The sequence below is a fragment of the Pristiophorus japonicus genome, chromosome 2 (genome assembly GCF_044704955.1).
Source record: "Pristiophorus japonicus isolate sPriJap1 chromosome 2, sPriJap1.hap1, whole genome shotgun sequence".
Lineage (NCBI taxonomy): Eukaryota > Metazoa > Chordata > Chondrichthyes > Pristiophoridae > Pristiophorus > Pristiophorus japonicus.
In genome coordinates, this window is record NC_091978.1 from 118,711,928 (window position 1) to 118,727,643 (window position 15,716).

The 15,716-nt window shown below is 45.9% G+C and overlaps 1 pseudogene; it reads left to right on the top strand.

The window, feature by feature from the left end:
• Nucleotides 1-15,716, top strand: part of LOC139240463 (putative nuclease HARBI1 pseudogene) — a 397,365-nt pseudogene that overhangs the window by 181,157 nt on the left and 200,492 nt on the right.

Consider the following 15,716-nt stretch of genomic DNA (forward strand, 5'->3'; position numbering starts at 1 on the left):
CGCAAGATAAGGCCTCATGGGTTGGGGATGATATATTATCACGGATAGAGGATTGCTTACCGGACAGAAAACAGAGAATAGGGATAAACGCTTCCTTTTCAGGTTGCCAGGCTGTAACTAATGGGGTGCAGCAAGGATCAGTGCTTGTGCCTCAGCTATTTACAATCTATATTTATGACTTAGATGAAGGGACCAAGTGTAATGTATCCAAGTTTGCTGACGATACAAAGCAGATGGGAAAGTAAGCTGTGAGGAAGACACAAAGATATACTTGCTTTGTAGGCAGTTCAGAGAAGGTTTACTAGGTTGATTCCGGAGATGAGGGGGTTGACTTATGAGGAAAGATTGAGTAGGTTGGGCCTCTATTCATTGGAATTCAGAAGAATGAGAGGTGATCATATTGAAACGTATAAGATTATGACGGGGGCTTGACAAGGTGGATACAGAGAAGATGTTTCCACTGATAGGAGAGACTAGAACTCGGGGGCATGATCTTAGAATAAGGGGCCACCTATTTAAAACTGAGATGAGGAGGAATTTCTTCTCTCAGAGGGTTGTAAATCTGTGGAATTTGCTGCCTCAAAGAACTGTGGAAGCTGGGTCATTGAATAAATTTAAGACAGCGATAGACAGTTTCTTAAACGATAAGGGAATATGGGGTTATGGGGAGCGGCAGGGAAATGGACCTGAATCCATGATCGGATCAGCCATGATCGTATTAAATGGCAGAGCATGTTCGAGGGGCTGTATGGCCTATTCCTGCTCCTATTTCTTATGTTCTTATTAAAGAACCTGCAAAGGGATATAGACAGATTACGTAAGCGGGGATGGGGAGGAGTTTTGGCAGGTCCACATGCTGTGGAGTTTTAACTCTACAGCGTGCATCTTTTTTTCCAAGAGGTTCCACACCCAGAAGCCAGCCTGATTGATGGGCTTGGCTCCCTATTTGGCTGGGAACATTCTGGAGGAGTATAGCCCCAGGAGCAGTTAAGGAACCTACTCCTGCATTAGTGGGAGCAAAGGGGTGGATTCGAATCTTGGGTGGCGAGGATCCGACGATCCTTGATATCGTGCGGGAGGATGGGAGGTCATATCCGTGGGGTGTCAGATCCCCAATCCGGGATGGGTCGGATTCCAATCAGAATCATTGCAGCACGGTAGGATGCCATTCGGGCCTGTGCCGGCTCTCTGCAAGAGCACTTCAGCTATTCCCACTCGCCTGCCCTTCCTCCATAGTCCTGCAATTTTTTTTCCTTAAAGGGAAGGGCCTAGCACCGCGGCTGCCATCTTAATTTATTTATCGGCAGACTCTGGAGTTGGCCTAACAATGGTGGCTGCTGGTTCGGCCGGGCCGCTAACAGGCAGCCCGGCTCTCACCCTTGGGTGCTAGATTGCTGGTCCGGCCAGAACCCTCCCCGGTGGCCAAATGGGCACCACGGAGCCGGTCTTAGGCTTTGCAGCAGCCCTCCCCTTTAAGAGAGGAGGCAGGACGTTACGACGCGTCAGCGCGATACGGCACATCCGCGTCGCGCTGACTCGCAGCACCGCACTCCAGCCTCCCTATCGCCCCGAGAGCGGCAGCACATTTTTGAAACTTCCAAGCGCTCAATTTCAGGGCTCCTGCATGCTGCTGCCGCTGGGCGATAAAAAATCTGATCATTCAAATTATGTGTCCCAAACCCAGCGTGATGCAATGTCGCCCACTCTGCCTCTATTTACAAATCCCAGGATCCAGTGTGCTTTTTTCAACCTGACTTGCCACCTTCAATGATTTGTGCACTCCCAGGTCTCTTTATTCCTGCAACTCGTTTAGAATTATATCCTTTAGTTTATATTGCCTCTCCTCGTTCTTCCTACCAAAATGTATCGCTGCACACTTTTGTGTGTTAAGTTTCGTCTGGCACGTGTCCGTAGGTGACACCAGTCTGTCTTTGTTCTCTTGAAGTCTATCCCTATCCTCCTCACTGCTCACTATACTTCCAAATTTTGTGTCATCTGCAAAGCTTGAAATAATGCCCTGTACGCTCAAGTTGAAGTCATTAATATATATCAAGAAAAGCAGTGGTCCCTGTACCGACCCTTGGGGAACACTACTGTATACCTTACTCCAGTCTGAAAAATAACCGTTCAGCGCTACTCTCTGTTTCCTGCCACTTAGCCAATTTTGTATCCATGCTGCCACTGTCCCTTTTATTCCATGGGCTTCAACTTTGCTGGCAAGCTTATTATGTGGCACTTTATCAAACATCTTTTGGAAGTACACCACATCAGCCACATTGCCCTCATCCCTCTCTGTTACCTCATCAAAAAACTCGATCAAGTTGGTTAAACATGATTTGCCTTTAACAAATCCATGCTGGTTTCCCTTAATTAATCCACACTTGTCCAAGTAACTGTTAACTTTGTCCCGAATTATCGTTTCTAAAAGCTTCCCTACCACTGAGGTTAGGCTGACTGACTGGCCTGTAGTTGTGAGATTTATCCTTACACCCTTTTTTGAACAAGGGTGTAAGGATAAACCCAATTCTCCAGTCCTCTGGCACCACCCCCGTATCCAAGGAGGATTGGAAGATTATGGCCGGTAGCTCTGCAATTTCCACCATTACTTCCCTCAGCATCCTAGGTTGCACCCCAGTGACTTATCTACTAAGTACAGCCAGCTTTTCTAGTACCTCCTCTTTATCAATTTTTATCCCAGCCAGTATCTCAACTACCTCCTCTTTCATTATGACTTTGGCAGCATCTTCTTCCTTGGTAAAGACAGATGCAAAGTACTCATTTATACCTCAGCCATGCCTCTGCCTCCATGCATAGGTCTCCTTGTTGGTCCATAATCAGCCCCACACCTCGTCTTATAATCCATTTATTATTTATCGCTTTGCCCCGCTTTCCGTTTTTATTTCCCCTCTGAACTTTCTATATTCCAATGACAGGCGGTGTGGAGTGGTCCAATGGTGAGGAAGAAAGTAGCTTGGTGGGCTGGAGAAAGCACTCCTCCTCCTGGCCCATAAGCAGTGCTGTAAGGTATAACATTGAGAGAAACAAGTGGACTTAAACGGCCCACGACGGCACCACATTACATAAGTTCTAGCCATGAAACACTACACATTGTGAGTTGTCAACCTCAGTTTAAGGGATCTTCAAACTAAGGTGAAGAATTACACCCTGGTCCAAAGAAGGGTTAAAAATAGTGAACAAGCTGACTTGGGCATAATATGGCCAGTTTGGAGTGAAGTACACAGAAGTTTGGAAATTAGTCATTTACCCTAATGATTCTGATGGAGGAATTGTGCATGCCATGAGGCATCCCAAACTGTCAGTTAAAAAACAGGGGAGGAAGAAATTCCCCAGCGCCCCGACTGGGGGTAGAAACCGACTCGGGGCGGGACTTCCTGCGCCCGGTGCAGAAGTCCTGCCCTGGCCATGAAATTGCAATTACTGCCCCTCAGAGGAAGTGGAGCAGAATCTTGCGAGTTCCATTTCCTCTTTGGGCGGGTTCCGGGGCAATACTGGGTTGCAATCGGCAGTGCTATGCCGATGCTCCGTGTAGCGCTGATGTGTTTCAACGTCACTCCCCTTCAGTTAAAGGGGAGGGCTGCTGTGCACTCTGCCGGGCCCCTGATGGCCTCCACTGGGTCACCAGGGCGGCATGATGCCGAGGCCGCAGCCCGGCACCCAAAACAGAGCCTGGACCACACAACAGAGCAAGAAGTCGGGCTGACTGATGAGTCAGCCAAACAGGTAAGATGGCGGTGCAGGACACTCCCGACCTCCCCTTCCATTTCTGTCCTGCGAGCAGATGTCAGTGTGTTTCGACCCGTGAGGCTGGCGCTGACACTGCTCATGGTAGCCTCATGGGACGCTGGCCAATGTTCGCTGTGGGGCGGAAAGGGGCCAGTGCATGGCGCTAAGGGGTCGCCACGCATGGTGATGACATCATCGCCGGTGTGCAGAGGCTCAGAACGCGACCGTGGCAGCAATAACATAGGGTGCATGCACAAGCAAAGACTAGATAGTGAGTAAAGTTTCCACAGCTGATAGGTATCATCGATGTACTTTTGGGATCACTAGCAACTAGATGATGTCACTGTTGGAGGCCATTGGGCTGCCGCACATGTGTGCAGCCCAAGTATAAAAGACCAGCCACTTTGTATATTAGTCACTTTGGGCCTAAATAAAGCAGAGCCAAGGTCATACCTTTTGAAGTTAAACAGTACTCAGTCAAACAGTTATTGCACACACAACATTTGGCGACGAGGCAACAAGAACCTTTGCATGCAAAAATGAGCACAATTGGATTGTTGGAGCGATTCATGGAAGGAGAAGATTGGGCAGACTTTGTGAGCCGTTTGAGCCAGTACTTCGTGGCCAACAAAATGGAGGTCGGCGATGCAGATCGGCGCCGGGCAGTGTTCCTCACAGTTTGCAGTCCAAAAATGTATAGTCTGATAAAGAACCTACTCCTGCCTGTGAGTCCAACAGAGAAGATGTATGAAGAATTGTGTACACTGGTACAGGACCACCTTAAGCCAGACGAAGGCATCATCATCTCGAGATACAGATTTTATATACACGTTCGCTCAGAGGGCCAGAATGCGGCGGAATTCATTGCCGACCTGAGACGTCTAGCGGGACTGTGCAAGTTTGGGGCTGTGTTGGCAGACATGCAGCGGGACTTCTTTGTAATTGGCATCAACCAAGAGGTGATCCTGCATAAACTACTGGCGATGAAAACGTTGGACTTGAACAGGGCCATCACGATCGCTCATGTCATGCATGATGATGGATAAAAGCCTAAAGCAGATATCAGTGAAAAATCGAAACTCGGCAAGTATTGTAAATATGATTGATTCGGCGTTTGGCAGAGTGGCACATGGCAGGGCCTACCCGACTGCGTATGCGAAACCTGTAGCTGGCCAAAGTCCGCCAGCGGGAATGCATCCAATTTCTCTGTGTTGGCGTTGTGGGGGAAATCACCGGCACCAGCAGTGCCGATTTAAGCAATATATTTGCAAAGGCTGTCTGAGAGTGGGGCATCTCCAGCGCAAGTGTCCGCAGATGAGCAAGCGTGCTGCGACACACCACGTGAAGGATGATGGTCAGATTAGCGCGGATCCGGATACGCAATCCGAGATACCAGAGGAAGAAGTGTATGGACTGTACTCATTCCTAACTAAGAGCAAACCAATAATGATCAACGTGAAATTTAATTGGGTGCCAGTATCGATGGAACTGGACATGGGGGCGAGTCAATTGATAATGAGCCAGAAGGCATTCGACAAGCTGTGGGATACTAAGGCTGTGAGGCCTAGGCTGAGTCCAGTCAATGCCAAGTTGCACACATACACCAAAGAACTCATAACGGTGATTGGCAGCATCACAATTAAAGTGTTGTATGACGATGCAGTTCACGAGTTACCGCTATGGATTGTCCCAGGCAATGGCCCAATGCTGTTTGGCAGAAACTAGCTTGATAAAATCAGATGCGATTGGAACAACATCAAGGCATTGTCGTTGAAGAAAGATACATGTGCCCAAGTACTGAGCAAGTTCCCCTCGCTGTTCGAACCAGGCATCGGCAACTTCACGGGAGCCAAGGTGCAGATCCACGTGGACTCGGATGCAAGACCCGTCCATCATAAAGCTCGGGCAGTTCCGTATATGATGAGGGAGAAGGTCGAAATTGAACTGGACAGACTCCAGCGTGAAGGGATCATATCACCGGTTGAATTTAATGAATGGGCCAGCCCCATTGTTCCTGCGCTGAAAAGTGATGGAACAGTCAGAATCTGTGGAGACTACAAGGCTACGATCAACAGGGTTTCGAAACAGGATCAGTACCCATTACCGAAGGCTGATGACTTGTTTGCAACGCTAGCCGGGGGGAAGTCGTTCACCAAACTGGACGACTTCGGCCTACATGACACAGGAGCTGGTCAAGACGTCGAAGAGACTCACGTGCATTAACATGCATAAAGGACTGTTTATTTATCACAGGTGCCCTTTTGGAATTCGCTCAGCTGCAGCAATATTTCAGAGGAACATGGAGAATCTACAGAAGTCCTTTCCCAGAACCGTCGTGTTCCAAGATGACATCCTGATCACAGGAACATCCGACATCTGAACAACCTGGAAGAGGTTCTACGTCGTCTGGACAAAGTGGGACTCAGACTGAAACGCTCAAAGTGTGTCTTAATGGCACCAGAGGTCGAATTCCTGGGGAGGAAAATTGCTGCTGACGGCATCAGGCCCTCATACACGAAAACCAAGGCCATCAAGAATGCACCCAAGCCGCAGAATGTGATGGAGCTGCGTTCGTTCCTGAGTCTACTCAACTACTTTGGTAACTTCCTACCTAAATTGAGCATCTTATTAGAACCACTGCACATGCTGCTAAGAAAAGGCGACAACTGGGTGTGGGGTGTATCTCAAGACAGAGCTTTTGAGAAAGCCACTTATCTGCTTTGCTCTAACAAGCTGCTGGTACATGATGATCCATGTAAACGTTTAGTATTGGCCTGTGATGCTTCGTCATATGGAATTGGTTGCGTACTCCAACAAGTTAATGATTCGGGTAAACTGCAACCAGTCGCGTATGCTTCAAAAAGTTTGTCGAAAGTGCTGCTGACGGCATCAGGCCCTCATACACGAAAACCAAGGCCATCAAGAATGCACCCAAGCCGCAGAATGTGATGGAGCTGCGTTCGTTCCTGAGTCTACTCAACTACTTTGGTAACTTCCTACCTAAAGAGCCGACAGCATGATAGAGAAAGAAGCACAAGCCTGTGTGTAAGGGGTTAAAAAGATGCATCAGTACCTGTTTGGTATTCAGTTTGAACTGGAGACAGATCACAAGCCACTCATTTCACTTTTCTCTGAAAACAAAGGGATCAATACCAATGCTTCATCCCGCATCCAGAGGTGGGTGCTGATATTATCCGCTTATGATTATGTCATTCGCCATAGACCTGGCACCGAGAATTGTGACGATGCTTTGAGCCGTCTGCCGTTGCCCACACCGGAGGTGGAAACGCCACAACCGGTGGACCTATTTTTAGTTATAGATGCTTTTGAGAGTGAAGGAACCCCTGTCACGGCTCAACAAGTTAAGACCTGGACCAGCCAGGACCCGATTTTATCGGTAGTGAAGAGTTACATCCTCAAAGGTGATTGGTCTGCCATACCTAAGCAAATGTGCGAGGAGACCAAACCTTAGATTCGTCGCAAAGACGAACTGTCTATTCAGTCGGATTGTATACTGTGGGGCAATCATGTTGTTATGCCCAAGAAAGGGAGAGAGAAATTTATACGTGAGCTACATAGCACACATCCCGACATTGTAATGATGAAAGCCATCGCCAGGTCTCATGTATGGTGGCCAGGAATCGACTCTGAGCTGGAATCATGTGTGTATCAGTGCAACACTTGCACGCAGCTCAGCAAAGCCCCAGCGGAATCGCTGCTGAGTCTGTGGTCGTGGTCGTCCAAACCATGGTCCAGCATCCACATAGACTTTGTAGGTCCCTTCCTGGGGAAGATGTTTTTAGTTGTGGTCACTGCAGATGCGCCTGTCATGCGTACTGCTGAGTTACAGGACAAGACCACACACGCTGACCGGGATCTCGCCTGCTGAACTAATGATGATGAGAGGTCTTAAAACCAAGCTATCTCTTGTACACCCTGACTTGAATAATCATGTTGAATATAGAAGGAAAAGTCAGCAAGGGTATATATAGAAACATAGAAAATAGGTGCAGGAGTAGGCCATTCGGCCCTTCGAGCCTGCACCACCATTCAATATGATCATGGCTGATCATGCAATTCAGTACCTGATTCCTGGTTTCTCTCCATACCTCTTGATCCCTTTAGCCGTAAGGTCCACATCTAACTCCCTTTTCAATATATCTAATGAACTAGCTCAACAACTTTCTGTGGTAGAGAATTCCACATGGTCACAACGCTCTGAGTGAAGAATTTTCTCATCATCTCGGTCCTAAATGGCGTGTCCCTTATCCTTAGACTGTGACCCCTGGTTCTGGACTTCCCCAACATCGGGAACATTCTTCCTGCATCTAACCTGTCCAATCCCGTCAGAATTTTATATGTTTCGATGAGATCCCCTCTCATTCTTCTAAATTCCACTGAATATAAGCCGAGTCGATCCAGTCTTTCTTCATATGTCAGTCCTGTCCTCCCGGGAATCAGTCTGGTGAACCATCGCTGCACTCCCTCAATAGCAAGAATGTCCTTCCTCAGATTAGGAGACCAAAACTGTAGACAATATTCAAGGTGTGGCCTCACCAAGGCCCTGTACAACTGTAGTAAGACCTCCCTGCTCCTATACTCAAATCCTCTCGCTATGAAGGCCAACATGCTATTTGCCTTTATCACCGACCGCTGCACCTGCATGCCAACTTTCAATGACTGCTGTACCATGACACCCAGGTCTCGTTGCACCTCCCCTTTTCCTAATCTGTCACCATTCAGATAATAATCTGCCTTCCTGTTTTTACCATCAAAGTGGATAACCTCACGGTTATCTACATTATACCGCAACTGCCATGTATTTGCCCACTCACCTAACCTGTCCAAGTCACCCTGCAGCCTCTTAGCATCCTCCTCACAGTTCACACTGCCACCCAGCTTAAGAGATATTACATTCAATTCCTTCGTCTAAATGATTAATGTATATTGTAAATAGCTGGGGTCCTAGCACTGAACCTTGCGGTACCCCACTAATCACTGCCTACCATTCTGAAAAGGACCCGTTTATTCCAACTCTCTGCTTCCTGTCTGCCAACCAGTTCTCTATCCACATCAGTACATTACCCCCAATACCATGTGCTTTAATTTTGCACACTAATCTCTTGTGTGAGACCTTGTCAAAAGCCTTTTGAAAGTCTAAATACACCACATTAACTGGCTCCCCTTTGTCCACTCTACTACATCCTCAAAATATTCTGAAAGATTTGTCAAGCATGATTTCCCTTTCATAAATCCATGCTGACTTGAACCGATCCTATCATTGCTTTCCAAATGCGCTACTATTACATCTTTAATTATTGATTCCAATACTTTTCCCACCACCGATGTCAGGCTGTTTTCTCTCTCCCTCCTTTTTTAAAAAGTGGGGTTACATTAGCTACCCTCCAGTCCATAGGAACTGATCCAGAGTCTATAGAATGTTGGAAAATGACCACCAATGCATCCACTATTTCAAGGGCCATTTCCTTAAGTACTCTGGGATGCAGACTATCAGGCCCTGGGGATTTATCGGCCTTCAATCCCGTCAATTTTCCTAACACAATTTGCTGACAATAAGGATTTCCTTTAGTTCCTCCTTCTCGCTAGACCCTCGGTCCCCTAGTATTTCTGGAAGGTTATTTGTGTCTTCCTTAGTGAAGTCAGAACCAAAGTATTTGTTCAGTTGGTCTGCCATTTCTTTGTTCTCCATTATAAATTCACCTGATTCTGACTGTAAGGGACCTACATTTGTCTTCACTAATCTTTTTCTCTTCACGTATCTGTAGAAGCTTTTGCAGTCAGTTTTTATGTTTCTGGCAAGCTTCCTCTCATACTCTATTTTCCCCCTCCTAATTAAGAACATAAGAACATAAGAATTAGGAACAGGAGTAGGCCATCTAGTCCCTCGAGCCTGCTCCGCCATTCAAAAAGATCATGGCTGATCTGGCCGTGGACTCAGCTCCACTTACCCGCCCGCTCCCCATAACCCTTAATTCCCTTATTGGTTAAAAATCTATCTATCTGTGATTTGAATACATTCAATGAGCTAGCCTCAACTGCTTCCTTAGGCAGAGAATTCCACAGATTCACAACCCTCTGGGAGAAGAAATTCCTTCTCAACTCAGTTTTAAATTGGCTCCCTTATATTTTGAGGCTGTGCCCCCTAGTTCTAGTCTCTCCGACCAGTGGAAACAACCTCTCTGCCTCTATCTTGTCTATCCCTTTCATTATTTTAAATGTTTCTATAAGATCACCCCTCATCCTTCTGAACTCTAACGAGTAAAGACCCAGTTTACTCAATCTATCATCATAAGGTAATCCCCTCATCTCCGGAATCAGCCAAGTGAATCATCTCTGTACCCCCTCCAAGGCTAGAATATCCTTCCTTAAGTAAGGTGACCAAAACTGCACGCAGTACTCTAGGTGCGGCCTCACCAATACCCTGTTCGGTTGCAGCAGGACCTCCCTGCTTTTGTACTCCATCCCTCTTGCAATGAAGGCCAACATTTCGTTTGCCTTCCTGATTACCTGCTGCACCTGCAAACTAACTTTTTGGGATTCATGCACAAGGACCCCCAGGTCCATCTGCACCGCAGCATGTTGTAATTTCTCCCCATTCAAATAATATTCCCTTTTACTGTTTTTTTTTCCAAGGTGGATGACCTCACATTTTCTGACATTGTATTCCATCTGCCAAACTTTAGCCCATTCGCTTAACCTATCTAAATCTCTTTGCAGCCTCTCTGTGTCCTCTACACAACCCACTTTCCCACTAATCTTTGTGTCATCTGCAAATTTTGTTACATTACACTCTGTCCCCTCTTCCAGGTCATCTATGTATATTGTAAACAGTTGTGGTCCCAGCACCGATCCCCGTGGTACACCACTAACCACCATTTCCAACCCGAAAAGGACCTATTGATCCCGACTCTGCTTTCTGTTAGCCACCAATTCTCGATCCATGCTAATACATTTCTTCTGACTCCGCGTACCTTTATCTTCCGCAGTAACCTTTTGTGTGGCACCTCAACGAATATCTAAATACACCACATCCATCGGTACACCTCTATCCACCATGCTCGTTATATCCTCAAAGAATTTCAGTAAATTAGTTAAACATGATTTCCCCTTCATGAATCCATGTTGCGTCTGCTTGATTGCACTGTACCTATCTCGATGTCCCGCTATTTCTTCCTTAATGATAGTTTCAAGCATTTTCCCCACTACAGATGTTAAACTAACCGGCCTATAGTTACCTACCTTTTGTCTGCCCCCTTTTTTAAACAGAGGCGTTACATTAGCTGCTTTCCAATCCGCTGGTACCTCCCCTTTGTCCTCCTCTGCTGAATTCTAAATTCTCCCAGTCGTCAGGTTTGCTGCTTTTTCTGGCCAATTTATATGCCTCTTCCTTGGATTTAACACTATCCCTAATTTCTCTCGTAAGCCACAGTTGAGCCATCTTCCCTGTTTTATTTTTACACCAGACAGGGATGTACAATTGTTGATATTCATCCATGTGATCTTTAATTGTCTGCCATTGCCTATCTATCGTCAACCCTTTAAGTATCATTCGCCAGTTTATACTAGCCAAATCATGTCTCATATTGTCGAAGTTACCTTTCTTTAAGTTCCGGACCCTAGTCTCTGAATCACTCTCCATCTTAATGAAGAATTCTACCACATTATGGTCACTCTTCCCCAAGGGGCCTCGCACAACAAGATTGCTAATTAATCCTCTCTCATTACCCAAGACCCAGCCTAGGATGGCCAGTTCTCTAGTTGGTTCCTCGACATATTGGTCTCGAAAACCATCACTTATACACTCCAGGAAATCCTCCTTCACCGTATTGCTACCAGTTTGTTTAGCCCAATCTATATGTAGATTAAAGTCACCCATGATAACTGCTGTACTTTATTGCACAGATCCCTAATTTCCTGTTCGATGCCATCCCCAACCTCACTATGTCTATTTAGTGGTTTGTACACAACTCCCACTAGCGTTTTCTGCCCTTTGGTGTTCCGCTTCTCTACCCATACAGATTTCACCTCATCCACGCTAATGTCCTTCTTTATTATTGCGTTAATCTCCTCTTTAACCAGCAATACTACCCCACCTGCTTTTCCTTTCTATCTTTCCTGAATATTGAATATCTTTGGATGTTGAGTTCCCAGCCTTGGTTACCCTAGAGCCATGTCTCCGTAATCCCAATTACATCATATCTGCGCAGTTAATTCATCCACTTTATTACGAATGCTCCTCGTATTGAGACGCAGGCTTGTTTTTTTAACGCTCTTTGTCCTTTTAGAATTATGTTGTAATGTGGCCCTTTTTGATTTTTGCCTTTGGTTTTTCTGCCCTCCACTTTTACTTTTCTCCTTTATACCTTTTGCTTCTGACCCCATTTTACTTCCCTCTGTCTCCCTGCATAGGTTCCCATCTCCTCAACAGCACTAGCAAACACTCCCCCTAGGACATTGGTTCCAGTCCTGCCCAGGTGCAGACCATCCGGTTTGTACTGGTGCCACCTCCCCCAGTACCGGTTCCAATGTCCCAGGAATTTGAATCCCTCCCTCTTGCACCATTCCTCAAGCCACATATTCATCTTAACTATTCTGCTATTTCTACTCTGACTAGCACGTAGCACTGGTAGCAATCCTGAGATTACTACCTTTGAGGTCCTACTTTTTAATTTAACTCCTAGCTCCCTAAATTCAGCTTGTCGGACCTCATCCCGCTTTTTACTTATATCGTTGGTATCTATATGCACCACGACAACTGGCTGTTCACCCTCCCCCTCCAGAATGCCTTGCAGCCGCTCAGAGGCATCCTTGACCCTTGCACCAGGGAGGCAACATACCATTCTGGAGTCTCGTTTGCGGCCGCAGAAATGCCTATCTATTCCCCTTACAATAGAATCCCCTACCAGTATAGCTCTCCCGCTCTTTTTCCTGCCCTCCTCTGCAGCAGGGCCATCTATGGTGTCATGAACTTGGCTGCTGCTGCCTTCCCCTGATTGACCATCTTCCTCAACAGTACCCAACGTAGTATATCTGTTTTGGAGGTAGATGACCACACGGGACCCCTGCACTACCTTCCTTCCACTGCTCTTCCTGATGATCACCTATTCCCTATCTGCCTTTGTCACCTTTACCTGCGGTGTGACCAACTTACTAAACGTGCTATTCACGATATCCTCAGCATCGCGGATGCTCCAGAGTGAATCCATGCGCAGCTCCAGTGCCGCATTGCGGTCTGTCAGTGGCTGCAGCTGGATACACTTCCCGCACATATAATTGTCAGGGACACTGGAAGCGTCCCTGATTTCCCATATAGCACAGGAGGAGCATGACATGGGTCTGGGCTCTCCTGCTATGACTTAACCCTTAAATTACTTAATTTGGCAACAGTGACAAGGTTTCTCACTGTTAAGAAAAAGAAAAAAGATAAGGAAAAAGAAACTACCAATCAACCAGCCAATCACTTACCTTCTTGGCTGTGACGTCACACTTCGATTACGTTTTACTTCGTTCTTACTTTTGAAGCTGCTGAAGCTAGCTGCTCCTCCCCGACTGCCGCTGCTCCTCGCTGCCGCTGGGCCTTTGATAGGCCTCGCCGCTCCTCCCTGACTGCCGCTGTTCCTCGCTGCCGCTGGGCCTTTCATAGGCCTCGCCGCTCCTCCCTGACTGCCGCTGCTCCTCGCTGCTGTTGGGCCTTTGATAGGTATTGCCGCTCCTCCCGACTTCCCCACGATTGCGCAGTTGTGTCACACAATATTTCTATAAATGATCCTGTACATATTCTGAATTATGGTCAGGGTCCCAAGTGGATCGCTGGTACTATAATGGCCAAGGAGGGCAACAGAGTATTTATTGTCAAGCTCAAAAATGGGCAAACATGCAGGAAACTTATAGATCAGACAAAGCTGCGGCACACAGACAAACCGGAACAGTCGGAGGAAGAGACAGTCGACGACCAACCAACCTACCCCCAGTCATCAGCGGACTCAGTGGTCATCAGTGAATCGGGACTTTCAAATCACTGACATGTTCAATGAAAATGGACTTTCAATCCCTGACATGGCCATTGCCACTCCCACCTGGTCAGCCACCCAGCCACCAGTTACAACAGACTCTGAACACTCATCCAAGGCTGGAGTTGAACTGAGACAGTCATGCACATGTGTGCAGCCCAAGTATAAAAGGCCAGCCATTTTGTATATTGGTCACTTTGGACCTTAATAAAGCCATGCCAAGGTCATACCTCTTGAAGTTAAACAGTACTCAGTCTAACAGTTATTGCATACACAACAATAGGTACACATCAAGGTAGAAATTTTTCAAAAAATTGGTTAACCTGTTCAGGCAAAATTTCTCTGTTCGATTTTTTAACAAAATGTCTAACTCATTTATATTAAAATAATAAATAGAAGAATTTCACTGAACATGATAGCTAATAAAAGTAATGTACAGAATAATTTCTACCATGTCATAATTTTTAGAGCATTTTAACATCTCAAACAGTCCGCTCACAAAGGTCGCTGAATATTTTTGGCATTGGTTGCATTTTTATTGGAAGGAAAGCAGTAAGTAGTAATCTTAAGAACTGAGGCAACATTGCTGAGAGTTAGAAGCATCAATGAGTTCAAAGAGGATAGTAGCAGGCTTGTAGAGAGAAGTTGTGGCATAGGACGAAAATAGGACGTCATTAAGCTATTCAGTCAAGTTGGTTGAGACGAAAAAGTAAAGTATTTTTATTTATTTGTATACTTATATGAATAATGCATCTGTATGTCTCTGAAAAATTTGATTCTTATTTCAATGCCCCTTTTTACATTTTTCTTCTCCCAATTTCCTTCTCTCCTGATTTCTACCCTCTTGTTCCATGAGTATCAGATACCCTCTGGTGCAATGCTGAAGTGAACCTGGAGAATTGAGTGATAATTTGCACTGGTCCTTTGCCAATTTCAGGCACATTTTGGGTGGCTAGGGGTGGGGAATTTGCTGGGAAGCATGCTCTTGGCATCCAGTCGTGCTGTTGTGGACAAAAGTGCTTTTAATTTTATTTACTTTTCACCAATTTGGTTCTCCTCTTTAGCTGCAGAGAAAACCAGCTCTGCTTTGCTGCTGTAGATGCTCAAGACCTGCAGCAATAATTTTTCTGATGGCTGATACCATAATTATACTGTTTCTACGGTTTGTATTAAGATCTTTTATTGTATATATTTCTCGACAAAGTTTTTAGTCTGTTACTGTCAGGAAAAGACACTGAGGTTATCACCTGAGGAGAAATTAATTCTCTTCAAGCATTTTCTGTTTTTCTTGTTCCCAAGGAGGGCTTTGTTGCAGGAGAGAATCCCGCAGGGAGCCCAGTAAAATTACAGTGATTAGGCTGACCTCACAAGATTTGACAGGGGTAGTGGAGGAGCAGTTCGCTGGATGCAAAGCCTACCATGCTAACTTTACGCCAACTTACTGATTTATGTGTCAACAAGCTATTTGGTCATAGAGGGGCATTAGCCAAACCTGATCCTGTTCTCAACTGATGCTCACACCTATGCATTTTCAGTAAGGGTTGCTGAACAGTGATCAGGAGCAGTAACTGTGGCTGGTTTTCCCCTCCCGAACACAGGTCATTGAGGCCTACCGATATACTGGCTGTAATTAGCTCATTCAGCATCGAGCAGGGATCAAACCTAGGACCTTCCTGCTCTGGATAGCTCAGCGACACGTTGCGTTAACCATTTGACCCACAGAAAAGTCTTTTCAGTGGATATTAATGAATTCAACATGTGACTACACACATTCTCATCCAGTTAATCCTATGGTAGCTTCAATATATTACAGAAAATGTTGGAAATCCACAGCGGGTTGGTCATCATTTGAAAGCGAAATATATACTTTAGTTGTAACCCTTAACATCTGAAATGTTAATCTTGTCTTTCTGATTCAGATATGCTGTGTATTTCTAGCCT